Below are 23,934 nucleotides of genomic sequence, written 5' to 3' on the forward strand. Positions count from 1 at the left end.
ATATGAGAAAGGTGATGGTGTGTATAGTCTATTGATCCTAATGTGTACTGCTGAGTCAATGCAGGCTTATGAAGAGAGGGTCAAGGAGAACACAAACTTGTAGGAATAATTCTTTCCAAACCATGCCCCTTGTGTAGGATTATGTAGAGGCAGTAAGGAGAATTAGTACACTACTGGGAAAAGCTTAGAATTCAGGCAAAGAAGAGATGTCTGCATTAGGCTGTGGTGGTAGGAAATCAAGAAAAGGAAGCGATCCAATCTTTTGGAGAAAGACGTAATAGCACCTGAGGAGGAAATCAATGAAAAGATTAAGAAAAGTTAATGAGATAGGTCTCAAAAGTTCTTACCCAGGGACTGACAGGAAAGCTCTTCAACTCTTAGGCAGGTGTGAGTTTAAAAGGAGAGAAGAAGCTGAAGAAAGAATTTACTCCAGGATTAAAATTCAGTGCAGCAATCAGACATTGAGGACTTGTTTTCTGAAAAGTCCATGCCAAATACTACAGGTTATGAAGAAGCATTGGAGAAAAAAAATCACTTCTTTTCCCCACTGAATGAGGAAGCAGTGAACCAGTAAACCAGTATATAGTACTTGATAAAAATAGTCCAAACAAAAATATCTAATTATATATCAAGATGTGATGATCTTAATGGGAGGAATATGGGGATTCTTAATATGGTAAGACTTAAGTAGTAGTATAGGGAAAAAATAAAACAAAAATAAATTTTAGCATTACACTGTTTTCCTTGAAATCCATACACACACACACACACACACACACACACACACACACACACACACACACACACACACACTTTTATGCTTATTTAAATAAAACCGTCTTAGAAGACAGTAATGAATCAAAGACAAGGTAAAAGAAGTAAAGGAGAAGGAAAACCGGCCCTGACTGGGCAGTAAATAAGGTGTGCCTGCATAAATGCCTATTATCTACCTCCAATATCTTATTTACATGCCTCCATGTCAATGTTCTGAAAATTCACTGAATAATTTGTAGCCCTCTACTTATATGAAAACAGTTAAAGGGGAATGAATTTAATAACATTTTGAACTTACACTGATATTTTTAGAAACATTCCCATCATTGTAATCAGGCTTGAGGAAGTAGAAATGGGAGTCACCCTGGGGTATGATCATAAGCAGCATTTTATAAATTTATGATAAATTTGGTAAATAGTCTCGACATATCACTGGGAAGAAATCCACACTAAAAGAAATCTCTTTGATTTTAGACACTTTTTAGAAGGTTATTTTAATTTAATTAATGAGAAATCATAGGTTAATTGCCTCCAGTTTTAATGTGAGGGTATTATGCATGCAAGCATATTTTATTTATATCTTGACTGTTTGATGTACACAATCAATTCAAAAAGGGATAACAAAGAGATGTTCTGCCCTGTGTAGAATAATAATTAGGGACTCTAATTCAGAATGCTCTATTAATTGTGCAGCAGAGTAAACACAATACTGAGAACTACATTTGTCAAATTCTACCTGATGTTTTTCACTCACTTTTCTTCCATTTGACATTTTCCATTTGTATTGATTCTTTTACATATGACCCCTTTCCCTAGTTAGCAGGTTTCTAAAGTTTTAACAGTTTGACTTTAAGATTTAAGGCCCCCTACTAGGTTAGATGAACTTTAAAATTTAGGACATTATATTGGGCATTTGACTGATATTCTCAGCAAATTTTACCTACAGGTGCTATTGGGAAGAGGAAAACCTGCTTTTCTTGTGATTACTGTTGCTTTGGGTAGTTTTATTTTTGTTTTTCAGAGAAAGACTGCATCAGTTTGTAATTTAGAATAAACTATTTCACTGAAAGTTGTGTGTGTGTGTGTATGTGTAATTGTGATATTATTTCATTCTTATGAAACATAATATGAAACATAAAATAAACAGAAGATTCTTTTACCTAAAGTATAAACTGTTTTTATAATTGCTCAATATATTTTACTATTGAAGTATTTCTTAGGGCTTTGAGCGTCAGCCTGTTCAACATAAGATTTTCTTTATTCTTGGGAAGAGATTTACACTAATGAATTCTCTCAACTTCCTACATCATAAACTATTGAAAATGTTGTATTTACCCATTTGCCTAAAAATTTTCAGAATATCTTTTCTTGAAATTTTATATAGTCAGGAGTAAATCTCAGACCCGAGATTTATCACTCCAAACAAGTGTATTTTATTCCTCTTGGTAGTTTGCATCTGACTCTTCTGACAATAATTTCTTATAATCTCTAAATTCATCACTTTATTCACATTATTTCTTGTTTATTTTCTTTATTTCTCCTCTCCAAGTTGTCCATATAGGCAGCACAGCAAGTGTAGTATATATTGGCTAAGTCAATTGTTCCTATTTGCTATATGAGGCAAAGCTTCTGCCAGGTAACCAATGCCAAGAAAAGGTTCTTTCATCCCAGTTATGTCAAATATATGAGATATATAGGGAACTGGGTTCTCTGAACCCAGAATGAACTTCACAACCTATTCTCCTAATATCCAGCTCAAATGAAGATGAGGTAAAAGTGACTACAGTAATCACAGTCAAATGTTATCACCATCTGGTGTTGGTGCCCTGTGTTACACCAGCAGGTTTTTCTTGTGTGTCTCTGAATGGTCAGGCATTCACATCATAAAAGTCACTGCTACATTTAATATTCACTGAGGTGTTGGTTGTAAAGATCCATGGAAAAGCCAATTCTGTAGTATATCTCAGTATATTATACATTTGCCCTTAGAGTTCTGGGTCAAGACCAATAAATATTCTCTGTTTTCTTTTTCTGTTTCATTTACTACATGAAAGTCTTTCTATAAGTGAAATGTATTGAACCAGTCTACATATAAGCAAATCCATAATTCACTGGTAAGTCTCTATTGAGCCAAGACACTTCGAGGAATCTTTATAGCATTTGCTGTCTGCTTTGATTACTTGAGGAGTGATGTCTGTATATATAACTTCAAGTATTTGGATTTTAGAAATGAGCTTCTTTAAGTTTGTGTCTTTCTTTTTGGAACAACTCTGGCCTATAAGTACTTTGGTCAGCAGAGCTACATGAAAAGTTGCCTGCACAAACCCCAGGTCCTCTGTGCAGATGTTGCTCTGTTTGCTTGGGGTTTTTACTGTCCTGACAGTGGAAGTAGGTGTGCTTCTGGCTCTTTTCCTGTTCCTCGGAGTCTTTCCCTATGGTTTGGTTGCCTTGTCCACCTGCAATTTGAGGGTTTTTGTCTTGTCTTCTTGTATCTTGTTTTGTCCTGTTTGACTAATATCCCTTGGAGGCCTCCTCTTTTCTGAAAGGACACAAATGAGGAGGAAAGAAGGTTTGTGGGAGAGGAGAAATGGGGGGAGTTGGAGGAGGTGAGAGAGAGAAAGCTGTGGTCTGGTTATAATTTATGAGAGAAGAATTTAGTTTCAATAAAAAAAGATTATTTTAAAAAAGAAAGATTTGTCATTCTGTGTTTATCCATTCAGAGATGCTGATATTTTATCTAGCATGATGGATAGTTTTATATGGTTCAACATTATACTCTGTTAAATAGGTTTTAGGTGTTTCAGAACACATGTACTTTATTGAGCAAAATCTGTCTATATCATTAAGCCTTGATTATAGCTCAAATTGTTCCACTAACCTTGTTCAGACTGACCTAAATGCTGAAGCTTCATTGCAGTGACTGTTTTTTGTAAATTAATGTCACAACTGCATCTTTTAAGTTATTTGTAAAACTAATAAATTTTATTCAAAGGAATTTTAATTAGCATGATAGATACAGAACCACTGATAAACTGCAAATAAACTTGCTCAAACATCTTCATTGTGGCTTTATTCACAATAGGCAGAATTGTGAAACAATCAAGATGTCTCTCAGCAGAAGAACTGATAAAGAAAACGTGGTAAATTCATATAACAAAGTATTACTCAGATGTGAAAACAATGACATCACAAAATTTGCAAGCAAATGGATGGAACTTGAGAAATCACTTTTGGTGACACAAAAGAATACTTGTGGTATGTGTTACTTATAAGGGGATAATAACTGTTAAGTAAATAATTTCAAGATACGATAGGTAGACCCAGAAGTTTTAGATAAACTCTAACCTCTGGGCGAGTGGTGTGGGGGGACATAGGGAATCCCCTGATGGAGATACAGAATAGACTTTTTGTGGAGTTGTGAATAAGAGCTAGAGTTCAGGTTTGGGGAGATAGAATGGAAGGCTAGGGTGCAGGGGAGACAGTTGTAATTAGGGTGCATTTGGGATATGTTATGCAGTGGAAACTTTCTGAAATCTGTGAAGGTGGTACTAATAAGGACTCCTAGTAACGGGAGATATGGAGTATCTCCTGTACGTCTCTTGTAGCCAGGAAGGGTTTCCAGTAGTGGACCTAAATTGCATTCGGTTGAGTTGTTGGTCAAAGGACTCACATGGAAATCCTCAAACAACCCAGGATGTTGTTATGACAAAAGATGACTCTTGGGGGGATGGGCCAAGCGTGTGGCATCTGGTTATTGACTGACCGCTGGGTGCCATGGCCAAGGACGCGCGCCAAAGCCACCACTCTGGACCTGAGACCTCAGCTGCTCAGCTTTTCCTGCAGACTATTTTTTCCTGAGGATCCTGTTAAGATTATGCAAGGCCAAGGGCAGTACCTGTATGATGAGCAAGGGCGAGAGTACCTGTACTGCATCAACAATGTGACTTATGGTCGGTATGATGCCTCCTCACCCTTGGTGAGACAGGAGAGGAGACTGAGGCCATAGATCTGACTGACAGCCTGGGTTCAGCAGAACTGACTTCGATGCTCATGAGGGGACCCCAGTCTTTGTGAAGTAGCCTGAAAAGATTTCACACTATAGCTATGCCAAACTAAGCAGCAATCAGAGGTTCATGAGCTAGGGTCCAAGTTGCATGTGGACCTCACAGCAAGCTGGGCATATAGCTCATCCATCCATGACCACAAATGTAGCACGGTCCTGTGCAGGGTGATGACAACAGGTCTTCACCCCCTATTGACTACAGTAGGGGCGTCAGGAAACTTAAGTATGAATTCAGCCAAGTGGGGCCACCACAGTTGGTGAAGGAAAGGGAGGCTTTGTGTTAGAAGGCACATTGCAGGCAGATAAAGGTTAAAATTCAGGACTCTCCCAGCATTCAGGGGACAGAGACAGATGGATCTCTTGAGTTAACGGCCAGCCTGGATTGCATAGCAAGTTTCAGGGACAACAAGGGCTTCATAGAGAGACCCTGTCTCGGAGAGGAAGAAATTATTTAATCCTGAGCCTTGTTACTAGTGACTTACTGTCTGGTGGGCGTTCTGGATAATTGTGTTAATTATTGCAAACTTGCTTTGACCATGCTTGGCACATGGTGAGCTCTTACTATGCTGTTCCTAGGGCTGACCCTCTGACTATCCCCCTCCAGCCAAGAGTCTCAAAATACCTCTCTAAAAACATGGGTTTTCCAACTAGAGCTTCCAGGGATTAAGCCACTACCAAAAGACTAAACATGGACTGATCCTGGGCTCCAAATGGGTAGGTAACAATGAATAGCCTAGTAAGGGTACCGGTGGAAGGGGAAGCCCTTGGTCCTGCCAAGGCTGGACCCCCAGCGAAGGGTATTCTTGCGGGAGAGCAGTAATGGGGGGAAGATGGGGCAGGGAACATCCATGTAAAAGGGAAGGGGAGGGGTTAGGGGGATGTTGGCCTGGAAACCGGGAAAGGGAATAACATTTGAAATGTAAATAAGAAATATCCAATTTAATAAAGACGAAAAAGAAAAAACCACATGGGTTTTCTAGATAGCATTTCTACGGGACCCTCTTTTCCTTCTGCTGGACTCGCTTTTCAAGACCTTCCATTCTAGAATCATCATGTATGTGCTACCCCACCCCCACCATTAACTCCCATCTTTCCAGCTTGCCTTCAATAACTTCATCTCCCCTGGATAGGTTTGCAGATGAAGTTGAGGGGAGATCTGGTGGTGCTGGCCGAGTAAAGTTGGCCATATGATGGCGATGCCCCTTTTGCATTCTGGCACTGCCACCCTACTGTGGTCCAAGCTGCACATGAACAGAACCTGGTACACAACACCAACAGCCTATATCTACATGACAACATCATGGACTATGCCCAGAGGCTGTCAGAGACCCTGCCAGAGAAGCTTTCTGTGTTTTATTTCCTGAATTCTGGGTAAGTGAACAGATAACATGTCTTCGAGAAAAAGTTCAAAGAAGAAAATCATCCATGTGGGTGCAGTGTAGAGAAGCTGTCTGGGAAAATGGACCCAACTTCAGGTCAAAGCTCCTGAGCTTCTGGGTTGTAGATCCTGGAGCCTTTTCTGTTGGCTCGCATATCTTCCTTTGTAGTGGACACCATCACCTCTCTTCTAGGTGTTGGGACTTAGTGAAGTAATGGGTTTATTTATTCATCCTGGATTCAACCCTCAGGTGGCTCACTAAGCTTAAAGGACATCAAGTGGTTCTTCTGAGAAAAGTAAAATTATGGAAATGTCCTTTTCTGAAACAAGAATACTATTGAGGCCTAGAAGCAGCAGGAACCTGACTTGACTGGCCTCTCTGTAGATGCTAAGAGTTCCTCATGAGGTAGCTAAGAGAGATTGAAGGAAGGAAGGATGCTGCCACCCTGAGAAAGTATTGTCAAGGTTGATCACTATCTGGCACAGCCTGGGCAAAGGCCCTGTGTCATGGAGGGCAAGAAATGTTGGCAAACCAAAAGAGAAAGAGGAAAAAGTGAGAAGACCCTGGAAAAGGATCCAGGACTATAGCCAAGTGGGAGGAACTGTTTTATATTCATACCACTAGGGGCCAGACTGTGGTGGCATATACTTATAATCCCAGCAGAGGCAGATAGGTCTCTGTGAGTTCAAAGCCAGCCTGGTCTACAGAGTGAGTTTCAGGACACCTAAGGCTACATAGAGGAGCCCTGTCTCAGAAAACAAAAACAGCAATTAAACACTAGAAAGTACTAGGACTGAGGGTTGGTTTTGTTTCTTTCTACTGCTGGTGAGTGTTTGATGTGTATCTTTAGTATTGAAAAGCTCTCAGGGAGAACTTTTCCTCGGGATGGAGACCCTCTAACTCTAAAGACCAGACCGAGACACCACAGGATGTAATCAGCAAGAGGATTTGGTTTATTGTCGGGATATACAGGCATAGGCACCTGCGGGCGCTTTAGTCACTCGGGGGACTGGCGCGCCCCACAGAACCAAGGATGGGCTTTTATAGGATTTTGGGGAGCAGAAGCAAGCATACAGAAGCAGATGCATGGTTACAGGGATATAATTGGTGGATTCTAATATGGCAAGGGTTTAGCCCGGGGGCAAGTTTCCTAGCTACCTTCCTGAAACATAACGGCTGACTCGGCCCCCCAAGGGTTCAGCCCGGGGGCAAGTTTCCTAGCTACCTTCTTGGAACATAACTACTGACTCGGCCCCCCACCAGGGTGTGGGACCTCTCCCGGGGCTTTTTTCATTGTCAGGTGCTCAACCGCAGTCGTCCTGTTGCCAGGCCTTCAACCAAACACATCCTGCTTGACAGCTGTTTTGTACTCAGTGTTTTAACCTTTTTCTGAACCAGTCATCTTAAGTATAGCCTTGTAAAATGGCGTTACTGCTGCTAAGCTGGGGTCTTTCAGTATGTGTGTTTGCCTGCACAGATGTATACCCATAAACACACATGTGCTCACACATGTATATATATATATCTCCATTATGTGCATGTCTGATGCCCACGGAGTCTAGAAGGTGTTTTTGGATCTCCTGGAACTGCAGTTATGGACAGTTGTGGACTGAAAACAGGTCCTAGAGAAGAACAGCCAGTGGTCTTAAAGCTAAGCCATCTCTCCATCCCCTCAACCCCCATGAAAGATTTTAATCAGGGAGATAATGCTACAGGATGGGAGAGCGAGTTTTGGGCACATGCGCAGGGAGTGACAGTGATGACAGAATCTGGAAGATGATCAGCACATCTGGAAAAGCATTCCAACAAGTAGCATTTGTGTTACAGTAACAATCTCAGGTGCCACTGCCACTTAGTCTTCAGTCTCCTGAAGAGCTTCCAGGTAGAATGTCCCTTCTTTATTTTACAGATAAGGAAGCACACCAACTTGGAAGGGGCCCTAACCTAGTGTGCAAAGGGTTTCCAATCCCTAGTACCATAGTATTAGACCGTGAGGGAGGGGAGGAAGAGCAGAGCAGGTTAGGAGACAGAAGAGCCTCTTGTAAGAACAGGGAACTGGGCACAGGCAAGGCAGCTGCTGCTGTATCCCTCTAGCAAGTTCCTTCTGTGTGAATTCCAGTGACTTTACCTTGCTAAGTCCTGTGACCTCTCTGCCCCCTTACCTGTTTCTCATCAGTTTGACAGAGCTGTCATTCTCCCTACAGATGCTTTTTGCTCTTGTTTCCAGGCTCAGGTGTTTACCAGCCGCCAGGGCTGCTCCTCCCCTGCTCTGTGGGGCAGGTCTCCATGTCCCTCCTCCCCTACTCTGTGGGGCAGGTCCCACTCCTGTTTCCCCCTCTGTGATCTCATCTGTCTGCTTAGAATTAAATGTCATCCATGTGCTGGTAACACAAAATCTGTATCACAAACCCAGATGTTGAACATGGAGAGATGGCTCTGCAGTTAAGAACAGTGGCTGCTTTTCCAGAGGACACAGGTCTGATGTCTCAGTGGTTAAGAACAACACTTGAGGGGTTGGGGATTTAGCTCAGTGGTAGAGCGCTTGCCTAGCAAGCGCAAGGCCCTGAGTTCGGTCCTCAGCTCCGAAAAAAAGAAAAAAGAAAAAAAAAATGAAAAGAACAACACTTGTTCTTGCAGGAGACCCAAGATCAGTTTTCTGCACCCGGTGTCAGATGGCTCACAGCCTCCTGTAACTACCTCAGTGCCCTCTTCTGGCCTCCATTGGCACTGCACAAACAAAACCACACACACACATTCACATAAAAATAAAAGATATTTTTTAAACCCTAGATGCCTCCCATGTGTTCCATTTAAGCCTCTAAGTAGAAATCTGACCTCTGACAGTAATCTCTAAATTCACATATTCAAAAACAACAAAGAATTGCCTTCTCCTGGACATGTTGGCACACACCTTTAATCCCAGTGTTTGGGAGGCACACCTATGCAAAGTTCAAGGCCAGCCTGCTCTACTCATTGAGTTCTGGACCAAGCAGGGCAACAGCGAAATCCTATATCAAAAAAAAAAAAAAATTAAGGGGATAAAATAAATTTAAGATAAAAAAAAGTCTCTTTAGAAACTGACAGCTTGACCTTACTCTTAAGGACAAAAATCACACAACTCATTGGACAGAGAGAAAACATTAGCTACTGTTTGTATGGAGCTCTCACTCCTAAATTTTATTCTCTTTTGGAATTTCCTGTGTACTGTGAAGGTATTCTACATGCTGCCAAAAGAGAATCATGGGCAATAATCCAGTCACGAAACCTTTGGACTATACTCTGTTCTGCCTGAATAGTGATGATACAGAGCTTGTGGGAGTAGCCAACAATTTGGATTTGACCTAGTCATGCCCACTCCACAAGAAGCAACACACAAAAGACATTACTTAGGTAACCAAAACAATAAATTAGATATTTCAGAGACTTGGGGATATATATATATAATATATATATATATATTATATATATATATGCGTGTGTGTGTATGTGTGTGTACATATATATATATATATATATATATATATATATATTCTAATGATATTAGGAGCCATTATAGGTCAAGCTAATAACTAGCAGGTGATTTTTCTGAAATGGCTTAGCTTTTGATTATATTTATGAAGAAGCTTCAACAGGCAAGGCCTAGGAATAAATCATTTTAGGAAAGATTCCTATTAATATGCTTTTCCTGTTATTATCAAACATATATAATAACCACTAAGTATTATTCCATCCTTTTGAGCAGATCTCTTCAGATCTATGACTATGTATTGTCTTGTAGTGATGCTATATAGACAAACAGATGAGTTCTTAATTTTTAATGATGATCCTATAAGAATTCCTAAGACCATATCTCTGATTACTAAGTTCTTTTATATTGGGACTTCTATTCAATCCTTTTCTGATAGTCAAAACTGTAATGAGAACTCTGTCAGTTTCCCCTGTGTCACCAGTTAATTGCCTCTTAAATAGTAACCAGATTTTCTACTACTCAAAGCATATTCCAAGAGGCTGTAAAACAATCAACCAAAGGTCTAAAAAGGGAACTAATGATTTCTTATGGGTGCTAGGACAGAAGATAAAATATTGGCTGGGTTTATCTTTGCAAAACTTCACTAATAATTTAGTTATGGTTTTTAACTTTTAATGAACCTATGGAACTGTGACAGGTGATGAATGTTTAGCCAGATATTTACTTTTAATGTATATACATTCTCTGTTGTAAATGTCTAATTCAATTTATGATTTGATTTCATGTGTGAACTTGTGATGAGCTTTTTAAGGTGTAATCATGTATTCTGAAAGCTGTATAAGGGATGACAACAAAGAGAAGTTTCAAAACTGAGCAGAGGAGAACTTTGTTGTACAAAACACTTCTTAGACAAAAAGAAGCAAGAAAAAAATTTCCCTTGCTCCACTTAGGATCTTTCCATGCCCCCACCTCCACATTTTTTTCTTAGACAGTTTCATAGGAAACTTTTTACAACTGAGTAATAAATGCTATAATCACTTTTCAGAGTGTCCATTTTTCTTTCTGTGGCTTCTAACTAGCAGGCTGAAAGTTAGAGGTACACAATTCCTGCTGAGAGAGACACATTACTATAGATACAAAGGACACATTATTAAATTCCCCACTCTTAGGTTACAAATGTCAATAACCCAGGCCAGCAGCTTTTTACCCTCAGAAAGAGCAAGAAAGTTTTTAGGACTTTTTACAAGTTATAATCAGCATTTTAGTAAAGTTTGAGAGGTAGAAGACCCCGAGACCCTCAGACTTTAAAGCCACAACAGAGTCACAATCTGTGTCCCAGCTCTACCCTCTCCAGGCTGAGATGCTCCCTGCATGACTTTCTTTTATACGTATATATCAGTGCGTTATCAAGTCATTAGAGAGGCTTCTTCCATCAACATATGGGAAACTATGTAGAACACAGGCAGACATTGTGAAGAGAGAGTATAAATTATAGGTTTCTATCAAATCCTTCACTTCAGTGCTTATGGAATCCTGTAGAGGAAGAAACAAAATGATTGAAGGGGCAAAGGGGTTGGAGAGTACCAGAATAACAAGACCTTCTGAATCAACTAAGCAAAGTGTACATGAGTTCACAAAAGCTGAGGCAGCCCAGGGACTAAACAAGGCTGCCCACTCTCTCCCTACTTATTCAATATAGTTCTCAAAGTCCTAGCCAGAGCAATCAAACAACAAAAGGATATCAAAGGGATACAGATTGGAAAGGGAGAGGTCAAAATATCACTATTTTCTGACGATATGATTGTATATTTAAGTGATCCCATAAGTTCCACCAGAGAACTACTAAAGCTGATAAACACGTTCAGCAAAGTGGCTGGGTATAAAATAAACTCAAATAAATCAGTAGCCTTCCTCTACACAAAAGAGAAACAAGTCGAGAAAGAAATTAGGGAAATGAAATCCTTCAGAATAGTCCCAAATAATAGAAAATACCTCGGTGTGACTTTAACCAAGCAAGTGAAAGATCTGTATGATAAGAATTTCAAGCCTCTGAAGAAAGAAATTGAAGATCTCAGAAGATGGAAAGATCTCCCATGCTCATGGATTGGCAGGATTAATATAGCAAAAATGGCCATTTTACCAAAAGTCATCTAAAGATGCAATGCAATCCCCATCAAAATTCCAATCCAATTCTTCACAGAGTTAGAAGAACAATTTGCAAATTCATCTGGAATAACAAAAAACTCAGGAGAGCTAAAACTATCCTCAACAATAAAAGGACTTCCAGAAGAATCACTATCCCCGAACTCAAGCAGTATTACAGAGCAATAGAGATAAAAACTGTATGGTAGTGTACAGAGACAGACAGATAGACCAGTGGAATAGAATTGAAGACCCAGAAATGAACCCACACACCTATGGTCATTTGATTTTTGACAAAGGAGCCAAAACCAACCAATGGAAAAAAGATAACCTTTTCAGCAAATGGTGCTGGTTCAACTGGAGGTCAGCATGAAGAAGAATGCAGATCAATCCATGCTTATCACCCTGTACAAAGCTTAAGTCCAAGTGGATCAAGGACTTCCACATCAAACCAGATACACTCAAACTAATAGAAGAAAAAGTGGGGAAGAAACTCGAACACATGGGCACTTGACAAAATCTGCTGAACAAAACACCAATGGCTTATGCTGTAAGAACAAGAGTCGACAAATGGGATCTCATAAAACTGCAAAGCTTCTGTAAGGCAAAGGACACTGTGGTTAGGACAAAACGGCAACCAACAGATTGGGAAAAGATCTTTACCAATCCTACAACTGATAGAGGGCTTATATCCAAAATATACAAAAAACTCAAGAAGTTAGACTGCAGGGAGACAAATAACCCTATTAAAAATGGTGTTCAGAGCTAAACAAAGAATTAACAGCCGAGGAATGTGAAATGGTTGAGAAGCACCTAAAGAAATGTTCAACATCTTTAGTCATAACGGAAATGCAAATCGAAACAATCTGAGATTCCACCTCACACCAATCAGAATGGTTAAGATCCAAAACTCTGGTGACAGCAGATGCTGGCGAGGATGTGGAGAAAGAGGAACACTCCTCCATTGTTGGTGGGATTGCAGACTGGTACAACCATTCGGGAAATCTGTCTGTAGGGTCCTCAGAAAATTGGATATTAAACTACCTGAGGACCCAGCTATACCCCTCTTGGTCATATACCCAAAAGATGCCCCAACATATAACAAAGGCACATGCTCAACTATCTTCACAGAACCCTTATTAACAATAGCCAGAAGCGGCAAAGTACCAAGATGCCCTTCAACAGAGGAATGGATTCAGAAAATGTGGTACATCTACCCAGTGGAATACTATTCAGCTATCAAAAAGAATGACTTCATGTACTTCAAGTGGATGGAACTGGAAAATATCATCCTGAGTGAGGTAACCCAATCACAGAAAAACACACATGGTATGCACTTATTGATAAGTGGATATTAGCCCAAATGCTGCAATTACCCTAAATGCACAGAACACATGAAACTCAAGAAGGATGACCAAAATGTGACTGCTTCCTTCCTTCTTTATAAGGGGAACAAGAATACCCTTGAGAGGGAATAGGGTGGCAAATTTTAGAACAGAGGCAGAAGGAACATCCATTCAGAGCCTGCCCCACATGTGGCCCATACATATACAGCCATCAAACTAGATAAGATGGATGAAGCAAGGAAGTGCATGCTGACAGGAACAGGGTGTAGATCTATCTTGAGAGACACAGCCAGAATATGGCAAATACAGAGGCGAATGCCAGCAGGAAACCACTGACCTGAGAACGGGACCCCCGTTGAAGGATTCAGAGAAAGGACTGGAAGAGCTTGAAGGGGCTTGAGACCCTGTATGAACAACAATGCCAACCAACCAGAGCTTCCAGGGATTAAGCCAGTACTCAAAGTCTATACATGGACTAATCCTGGGCTCCAACTTCATAGATAGCAATGAATAGCCTTGTAAGAGCACCAGTGGAAGGGGAAGCCCTTAGTACTGCCAAGACTGAACCCCCAGTGAATGTGATTGTTGGCAGGAGGGCGGTAATGGGGGGAGGATGGGGAGGGAAACACCATATAGAAGGAGAAGCAGAGGAGTTAGGGGGATGTTGGCCTGGAAACTGGGAAAGGGAATAACAATTGAAATGTAAATAAGAAATACCCAATTTAAGAAAGATGGAGGAAAAAAAAAGAAAGCAAAGTGTTTAGAACATAGGAAGTACTCAAAAACTGTAAGTGTTTTGTACTAGAAAGCAAGTTTTACAAAGGGGGTATGGTTGGCTTTGTTTAGTGTTGTAGCCAAGCACACAGACATTACTGCCTGGTATATAAACAACATGCAGTATATCTCAGAAATGTACCTAGAATCTAACCAGTTGTTACTGCTCTTTCTGCTATCATCTGCTTTTGAGCATCCATCTCTTTTCATTGGAGATATCAAGAGAGCCTCCTAGATTTTCTGGATGCACATGCCCTTTATCCTTTGTACTGTGCAAGGCTCCTCCCTCTTTCCTTTAAACAACACTCAAAGTAATCTTTACAGGATACAAGTTACATCATACTGTTTACCTGTTCAACCAACTTCTGAGATTGTCTAGTTTACTGACAGGAATGGGAATTTCTTTTCTAATCAACTGTTAGCTTTCTTTCAGACCTCATTATTTTCATTGTGCTGCTACTTGCTCATTGGACTCATTACACTGGCTCTGAATAAACTTTAGTTTTTAGTTTAAAAAAAAAAAAAGCTGAAGCAGCAAACTCAGGGCCGGCATGGGTCTGTGTCAGATACTCTGTGTATGTTATGGTTTTGAGCTTAGTATTTTTATGGAATGCCTGACTATGAAAACGAGTGTGTCTCTGACTTTTGTGTTTGCTCTTTGTACTCTTTCCTCCCATTTGGTTACTGTGTCCAACCTTGTTATAATAAATTTTGCCTCATCTTATTATATTTTGTTTTGCTATCTTTGGTTGTTATTTCTTCTAAGCCTGTTGTTTTCTAATGAGACATTAGAAACAGAATAGATCTGGAATGCATGGAGAGTCGGTGGCATCTAGGAGGAGTAGAAAGAGGAGAAACTATCATCAGGATATATTGTTTAAGAAAAAAATACATTTTCAATAATTGAAAAAGAAACTTTTCTAATGAAGGTTCATATGTGCATTAACAATGAGAATATGCATCATTAGAAGCCAGTCAAAGACTTTTTTCTTTAGAATAATTGTAATGGATTCTTTTCTAGAGTCTAGGCTCTATCTAGCCCTAGACCTCTTGACCTGATGGTAGTAGCAGGTGTTAGTTTAATCTTTATGTGGGACTTAATCCAAACATAATGTGATGCTTGTGTTACTATTGCACCAATGGTCAGTGATGTTATAACCATATTTTGTAAAGTCCAAAGCTGGATAAGATTGATATTTATTTTTCTCCTTCAGTATCATTCCTAAAGATACCCATCCATCCATGTTCACTCTTTCTCTACTCATGAGAGACAGGGAATGGAAACACCCTAGACATACATCAGTCAACAAATGAATAATGAATATGTTTATGTATATTTAAATAGTAAAATTCTTTTTGTTGTTGTTTTGAGACTGTTTCTTAGTACAAAGTCTTAGGTGATCTGGAACTCACTATGAAGACCAGCCTTGCCTTGAACTCAAAGAGATCTGCCTGTGTCTACGTTTCTAGTACTGGGCTTAAAAGTGTGCTGCACTGCAGTTGGATTAAATATTAATACTTTAAGACTATTTTACATTAACTTTCCCTTACCCAAGTAACACTCACAGAGATAGGTTCTCTTCCCTTCTCATGGGTAGGATTTCCAGACATCATATGGTTGAACGATACGTTGTTGTTGCTGTTCAGATATGAGACATGGAACTTGGGGCTTTAAGCATGGTAGACATTTGCATTTTCTGTGTATACGGAGAACCAGAGTACCATTATGCTATCATGAGAAATTCCCTAATTAGGTGATTCAAATATAGTAATTTAGAGATTAATTTTTAACAGTTATTTAACTTATGAAATTTAGTTTCATACGAGAACATTTGCATCCTTTAATATTTCTTTCTATAATTGTTTGACAGATACTAAATAGAACTTCTTGCAATAATATGGAATACTTAATTGTCAATGAAGTTAAAATGCCACACATGGACTACTATGATGTTCATTAAAGTCTACTTATCAGGATCCTATAACATGTGGTAGGAAGACAGTATATGTTCCTCAAAAAGTCAATTAAGGTTTTTCATTTCCTAACAAAGTATTAGCATGTTTACCTACTCACCCCTGAATCTCTTAATGTCTGTGTGACAAACATTCGTCAGAGGAAAAAGGAAGCACATATTGGTAATTTGGAGAAGAAGGAGACTCCATACTATGCTGGTTTAGGCACAGTTAGGCAGGTGCCAAATGTCTCTTTATAGTACCCGGTTGGTGTGAGTACTAAAAGTGCTCCCCTTAGGAAAAAGATTTTTGAGTAGGTACAGACATAACCCAGGATAGGAAGAAGAAAATTTTATTAGAAACGTGCATTAGTAAGCAACAGTGAAAACTGCAAAAGAAAATGTTTTTGGGAAAGAAGTCTGTTAAAATACATTATAGTATATTAAGGAGTGGCAGAAAGAATTTGGAGAAAATCTTGAGGTCTTACAATTATGAAAAAGAAGGGAAACAAGAAATGAACTAAGCTCTAATAAAGAAAAAAGTGATCTGTGAAATAAATGGGGCCATATGTGATTTTATTTCCTGCCTAGATAGTAAATAATATTTTATGACCATAATTATGTATAATTGCCCTAAATCACTAACTTTAGAGTAAACGTTTTAGAATAAATTGTGGAATACATATTTATAAGGAGAGAAGTTAGATTTTATCACCATGACAATTTAAAACAGTGGTTAGAGTATGAAGGGCCAAAGGTATAGAAAGAGCCAAATGAAAAGCAAGAACAAAGTATTTTTTGATTTCCATTATTTTAAAATAATGGCATAGCATGAAGACTCAGGAGATTTGAAATCACAGACAGAGCAAGCAATGAGGATGGAAGTGTGCAATTTTACATTATCAACTTGACAAGTGTAAAATGAAAAGTAATAGTGACTTTTATCTAGTGGAAAGTAAGAATGGGTAGAGAGTTATAAATGAGCTAAATATTCATCCATCATAGCAAGAAGCAATTTGTTAATGTATAAAATAATGATCCATAAAGAGAAATTACAAACTTACTATCTGCCATCATAGTCTTAGTTGTGGGGGAAATCTTTAGAATGGATTCCTTTGGGATTCCATCTAGACAGGGATTACTAGATAGAGTACCATTTCTTTCCTTCATAAGTCTCTCTAGATGAGATGATTTAAAAAATAACATTTATGTAAAATTTTAATAAGCATTTGTCAGAGACTATTGACAAAATGAAAAACCCATATAACCTATTATACAGCCATCATAAAAGGGATTCTACATCTAGGTTTATGTTATGACAAACTGGCTAAGTTCATTTCAGTGTTGTATTTCTTGGAACAACTTTACATAGATTTAGACATGCAAAAGTTCTTTTTCTATATTTGTAATTTATTCCTTAATTTATTAGGTATTTTTATTTACATTTCAAATGTTATGCACATGACCTTGTTGGGCACCAATAGGAGAACCTTGTTGGGCTCCAATAGGAGGAAAAGCAAAAGTTATTCTTTTCCTTCTACTCCAAGAGATCACCAATTCCATAAAGTAGAAACCTTTTGAAATGTGAATAAACAAAATTCAGTCAAAAACAGTGAGGTAAACCTACGACCGTTTATTTGATGATACTTAGTGCTAAATCTCTCATTTGGACACTATTTGGAAATTTTCTAAGTGCATAGAGCTAGTAAACATACAGAAATTTAAGAATGGCTACTCACAGTCGACCCTCACAGATTCCCTCACCAATCCCCACAGCTCTTCTCCAAGAGTCTGGGGAACCCCTGGGTATTTCCTCCAACCTGGTATATCAAATCTCTGCCAGATTAGACGCATTCTCTCCCACTGAGGCCAGACAAGGCAGTCATGAAGACTTAGCTGTATATATGCTACATACATGCATGGGGCCTCAATCCATCCTCTTTATGTTCTTTGGTTGGTGGCTTAGTCTCTGAGAGCTCACAGGCGTCCAGGTTAGTTAACTATGTTGGTCTTCCGGTGGGGATCCTATCTCCTTCAGGTCCTTCAGTCCTTTCTGCAACTCGACCATAAGAGCCCCTTTTTGGCATTAGAAACAAGCCTCTGAATCCAGTGATGATGTCACCCATAGACGACAGGGACCCGTGTATCTATTGCCATTACAACTTCCCTACATCCACCTGCCCACGTTTACTTGTGCAGTGTTACATGTGGTTATGTCACAGCTGAAATAAAAGGCAAAGCCCCCCTTCTTTGTCACCCCCTTTGTCCGTTTCCTCCCACAATCAACCTCTACTGTGGGACTGTGCTGGCCTGGTGTGATCTGTCCTGACAAGCCACCATTCTAACACAACATTTAGTGCTGAAACCCAGTAGTGAAAGACCCACGTGAGACTGAAGCAAGATGGCGAGCGCGCCTATCATTTATTGAAATCACTGGATCATGGAGGCAGCAGTGAAATGGGCGATATCACACAGAACTATCTGGAAGCATTTATTTCCAATCCATAACGGAGCTTTGTCCAGTGCTCGTTACAAATCTACGTATTCTTCTCTTCCAGACGACTACAGTTGCAAGGTAGAGCTGGCTTTGACGTCCGACGGCAGGACCCTTCCATGGACATCCCCTACGAACACACCAAACCTATCCCTCAACCAGATCTTCTGCATAATAACAAGGAAACACACGAGCAGATACTGAGAACCAAGTTAGAAGGAAATCGCAAGCATCTTGAGCAAGGGCCCATGATAGAACAATTTAGCAAGGTGTTCTTCACCACAAAGCATCGCTGGTACCCACATGGACAGTATCACAGACGCCATAAGAAACTGAACCCTCCCAAAGACAGGTGACTGAGTCCTCTTATCTCCGAGCAGCAAGGATGTTTGCTTTGTGTCCTGTTTGCCAGTTGAGAAAATGTACACGTGTATTCATCCCGATGGTATGCAGGGAAGTAATAAAAATGCCCTTTCATGGAAAAAAAAAAAAAGAAAGACCCACGTGTGCCAAGGCAACCTGGCATCTGACACCTCTGGTCGCAGTAAGCTGTCAATGATGACTGTGACTGACTGACCACTGCAATTTCTACCACGTGAACCACCCTGCCACCAACCCTGCCATGTGGATTTCTGCTACAATCTACCACTGCAGGACACCCAGACTTACGCCACATGAGCTGCTGCTGCCCCACAGGACACATGGACTTCTACCATGTGAGCTGCTGCAACTGCGTTCTACCATGTGGGTTAGCTTCTGCCCTGTGAATTATACTCTGTGGGCTGAAACTCATTTCGGTGAGTCCACTTTCCCTGTTACCAGACCCCTAAAATTCTCACACAAGCATTGGTTGGTAAGGTTTTCCCTCCAGTTGGTGGAGGAAGGCCCTAGTTTCCCAGATATGTCTGGTCAACCTCTATTGCCTAAGGGGTTGGCGTTTCATAGCCAACTATGACCAGTTTCTTAGACAACATACAAGATAGGACTTTACCCTTGGGTACTTCCCCTCTCAAGAGCTGTTTCTAACCCCTCACCCCTCTCGTGCTCTTGCTGTCATTCAGAGAAACCTAGACCTAGGGAGAAATGCTTTCTGGTTAGTCCAGGACTCACTACAACCCTTAGATGGTCCACGAGATGACCTAGACATGAAGCATGGCTGTACATTTGTAACTCATTATTGAACTTCTTCTCAGGATATTCTTACGAATACTTCAATAACATTCCAGTCATCAATGATCCAATGCCCGCCTCTCATCTTCAACCATACCTCCTGGCTCCCCTCTGGGATATTTCCTGGAAAATTACAGATCTCTAAAGTTAACTCCTAACCTGAGGGTATCAAAGCTAGTATACCTGTGCAATAGGATCTGGATTCAGTACCCATTAGACAATAGCGCTAAAGGGCCACATAATGGTACATTAAAATCAGTTATTTTATGGGATCTTCATGCATATTGCCAGCAGTTTGGTAAATGGAAAGAGGTCCCCTATGCTGAGGCATTTACCTATCTTCACTCCATCTCTCCTCTCTGTTCTTCTTGTTCCCAACCCAATTTCTCCTAGCTATGAAACCTCCACTAGAAGACCAGCCCTCAATCCAGCTAACGAACCACTTCCTATTTCCATGCCTCCAAACACCCAAACCGCTGCCTCAGTTTCTTCTTCTCACCAGACTACTCCAGAACCTCCTTGATCAACTTCACTAGACCCCACCTCTCCTCCTGTGCCAGCTGCAGGTTGCTGCAGCCACCCTGCACTGGAAACCTACCTTCAGTCCTCCCGTCACCTGCTCTAAGGTTGCAGTCAAACCAAGTCCCTCTCCCCCAGAGACACCTGACCTAGCATCGGTCCTTGTAAGGAAACTTTCTGAGGTAGATAGCTTTGTCAGAGTACATGTTCCTTTCTCTCTGAGTAAACTTTCTCAAATAGTAAACAGACTGGGTTCCTATACCTCTAACTGCTCTGCCTTTATTAAAGAATTTCAGTACATTACTCCATCTTATAGGTTGACTTTCCACAATGTACATACGATCCTCACTGATAATTTACTTCCTGATGAACACAGGCAAGGTTGGGAGCAGGCACGAATACATGCAGATGAGACTCATCAAAGAGATGGAACATACCCAATCGGATCCAAGGCAGTACCTGACCAAGATCCTTGATATATTTATAATTCCCCTGGTAGTATTTTAGTCAGAGATAGATTCATCACTTGTCTCATAACCAGTCTCCATAGGGCAGCCTTAAAACCAGTAAATTTTGAAAAACTCCAAGAGGTCACCCAGGACAAACAAGAAAACCTGTCACAGTTTTTAGAATGCCTTACAAACACAATATTACAATCTAGACCATGAAAATCCAGAAGGTAAGCAGCTTCTGATGACCTACTTTTTTCCCCAGAGCTACCCTTACATAAAAGCCAAACTTAGGTTTAGAGAAGGGGCCCCTAACTGCACAGGCAGAAGTTTTGATGCTAGCCTTCAAAGTGTACCATAAGAGAGAGGAAAAGGCCTGCAGACAAAAATACCATATGCTGGCAAATGCTGTGTTAAAGGCACTGACCACTGCCCTGGATTCCTGGTCTTCAAAGACTCAGAAACCACCAGGCTTCTGCTACAAACGTGATCAACAAGGTCATTGTGCAAGGACTTGCTCTAACCCTCATAAACCAAAGGAGCCTTCTCCTAGTCCCTCGAATGTCTGGAGGGACATTGGGCTGTCGCTTGACCTCATGTCACACAGGACAAAGGAACATCATTCCCAGATAATACTCCAGCCAATCTCCTAGGATTGTCTATGGATAACTAAAAATGCCAGAGCTCCCTTGACCCAACTACTACTATCACTAGCAGGGAGCCTTGGTTAGTCTTCATGGTATGTGGGCAGCCCATCTCCTTCCTCTTGAACACGGGGGATACTTACTTGGTCCTGATGGTGTTTTGGGGACCCATTGCCCTATCATCTCTCTATTGGTTGGGTAGGAGGACAGCCTTGTTTTCCTCACCAGACCCCACCACTTAGTTGTATTTTTAGAGGTGTACCTCTCACCTATTCCTTTTTGGTACTACCAGCATGTCCTGTAACTTTATTGGGAAGGGATCTTCTAGCTAAGTTGGGAGCCCCTATTTCCCCTTTTCTTCCCATTCATCTAAACTCAAGCTTGCCAGCAGGTCCTCTGTTCCTTCTTCTAGCCAGTCAACCTACTAACCCTAACATGCTGTTTCCTTTACCAGCTTCTCAGGTAGACCCATGAATCTCAGATGTCCAGAACCCCTCTGTTCCTAAACATTATTCTCCTGTTGTCACCCAGTTACTGGACTCTACCAGGTACATGACCCAAACTCAATACCCTCTCTCTCTCCAGAGCCTCAGGAGACTTAAGCATATCAGTCTGACCTCTTAAGAAAAAAACTCCTTTGCCCTACCTGTTCCCCCTTTAACACCCTTATACTAGTAGTTAAGAAACCCAATAGAACTTATTGTCTAGTTCAAGACCTCAGGTACATTAATTCTGCATTGTTTCCCCTCCATCCTGTTGTGGCTAACACTTACACACTTCTTTTCACTATCCCCTTGGAGACTTCCCATTTCTCAGTTCTAGTTATCAAGGATGTGTTTTTCTCTATCCCTCTAGATGCCCAGTCACAGAACATATTTGCCTTTATGTGGACAGATAATGACCCCTACTTTTCCACACAACTTACATGGACTGATCTACCCTGGGGATTCCAGGACAAACCACACCTATTTTGCCCTAGCTTCTGATTTACTTTCTCTACCTCTCCCTAAATCTAAGATTATTCATTACATGGATGACATTTTCTTTGTAGTCCTCCTCTAAAATTAATCAAGCTGACATCTCCGCTCTTCTGCATTTTCTTTCCAGTTGAGATTATATGGTCTCACCGTCTAAATTCAAACTGTCCACTCCTCAAGTCACCTATTTTAGACTAATAATTACCCCAAACCACAAGGTTATCACCTGAGATACAAAGAATCTGATTCAGTCTCTATTCCTTCTACAAAGTAAGAGATTTTATCATTCCTAGAAATAGCTAGGTTTTTTTTTCATTCCTGGGTTCTTCCTTTAACCTTCTTTCCCATCCCTTATATATATTCATCGATAAAGCAATATTAGGCCTTGCCTATGAATCTCTTCTCAAAACTGTTGCAAAACCTTTCAAAGGCTCCAAAAAGCTCTCTTTAAGGCCCCAGCCTTACATCTCCCTGACCTAACTTTTTCTTTTTTCCTCTACATAACTGAAATGAAGGATTTGCCCTTGGAGTCCTAAGTCACCAACTGGGACCCCCTCGCACCTGTAGCATACCTGTCAAAAACCAAGATCTAACCATCCAGAGATGGGTATCTTATATTTGTACCTTATAATTTGCTGAACTTCTTATTTGAGAGTCAAAAATACTAAACTTTGTGTTGCCTATAACTCTTTTCTCTTCTCATAACCTGTCACAGCTCCTAACTTACAAAGGCTGACAGACTCCACTTCCTTCCCAGGTTCTTTCTCTTCTGGTAGCACTAATAGAAGACTCTGCAGTCACCTTCCAATCATTCCCACCTCTTAATATTTCCAATCTTCTCCTTTGACCAAATACTAACATCTCCTTGTCTCAATCCTGCACTGAAAGGTCAGAGGAACTATTACCTCATACTTCACACATACAAGAGGGCACATTGCCTCAGGTCATCTATACTTGATATACAAATGGAAGCTCCTTTATACATGAAGGGACCAGAATAATTGGCTATGCCATAGTGTCAGACACAGAGGTGCTCGAGCCACAGGCTCTTCCTGCTCATGCCACTAATCAACAGGCTGAACTAATAGCCCTTACTTGTGCCTTTCAACTGGCTCAGGGACAATCCTGCAATATCTATATAGATTCTAGATTCAAAATATGCTTTCCATATCCTCCTATCCCACACTGCTATCTGGAAGGAGAGCAAGCTACTTATGACAAAATGAGGATCAGTTATTAATGCAAACCAAATTATGGCCATGCTAAAGACCTCCTATCAAAAGCTATTGGGATTGTCCATTGCAGATTCTACCGGACAGGTGACTCTATTGTCTCCATGGACAACAACCAAGCCAATGAGCCAGTTAGAGCTGTGGCCCTTAAAGGACTAGATTCATCTCACCCTCCCCAGAACATTCTTATATTGCAACCCACATACCCACTCTCACTCCCTGACACTCATGAAACTCAGTCCTATCTTCACCAACTCTTTCTTTCTAACAGCCAAGCATTGTCTTATTTTGTTAAGACCCACCTGCAGCCTACTCCTGAAGACTTTAGTTTCTTAAAACCTATTACTCCCTTTTGCAAAATCTGTCAGATGTCAGATCCAATTACAGGTATTGTATCACCCCTTTTCCTACCCATCAAGCTAGAGGTTCCCTTCCTGGAACCAACTGGCAACTTGAATTTACCCTCATGCCCATTGTCAAAAGTGTCAAGTACCTCCTGGTCCTGGTGGACACCCTCTCTGGGTTGGTGGAGTCTTTTCCCAGAACTAAA

At 40.5% G+C, this 23,934-nt stretch overlaps 1 pseudogene; it reads left to right on the forward strand.

Moving 5' to 3' along the window:
* Positions 1–18,285: 18,285 nt before the first annotated feature.
* On the forward strand, positions 18,286–18,775 carry Mrpl42-ps2 (mitochondrial ribosomal protein L42, pseudogene 2; annotated as a pseudogene).
* The last annotated feature ends 5,159 nt before the right edge of the window (positions 18,776–23,934 follow it).

Source organism: Rattus norvegicus, chromosome 2, assembly GCF_021556685.1.
Source record: "Rattus norvegicus strain SHRSP/BbbUtx chromosome 2, alternate assembly SHRSP_T2T, whole genome shotgun sequence".
Taxonomy (NCBI): Eukaryota; Metazoa; Chordata; class Mammalia; order Rodentia; family Muridae; genus Rattus; species Rattus norvegicus.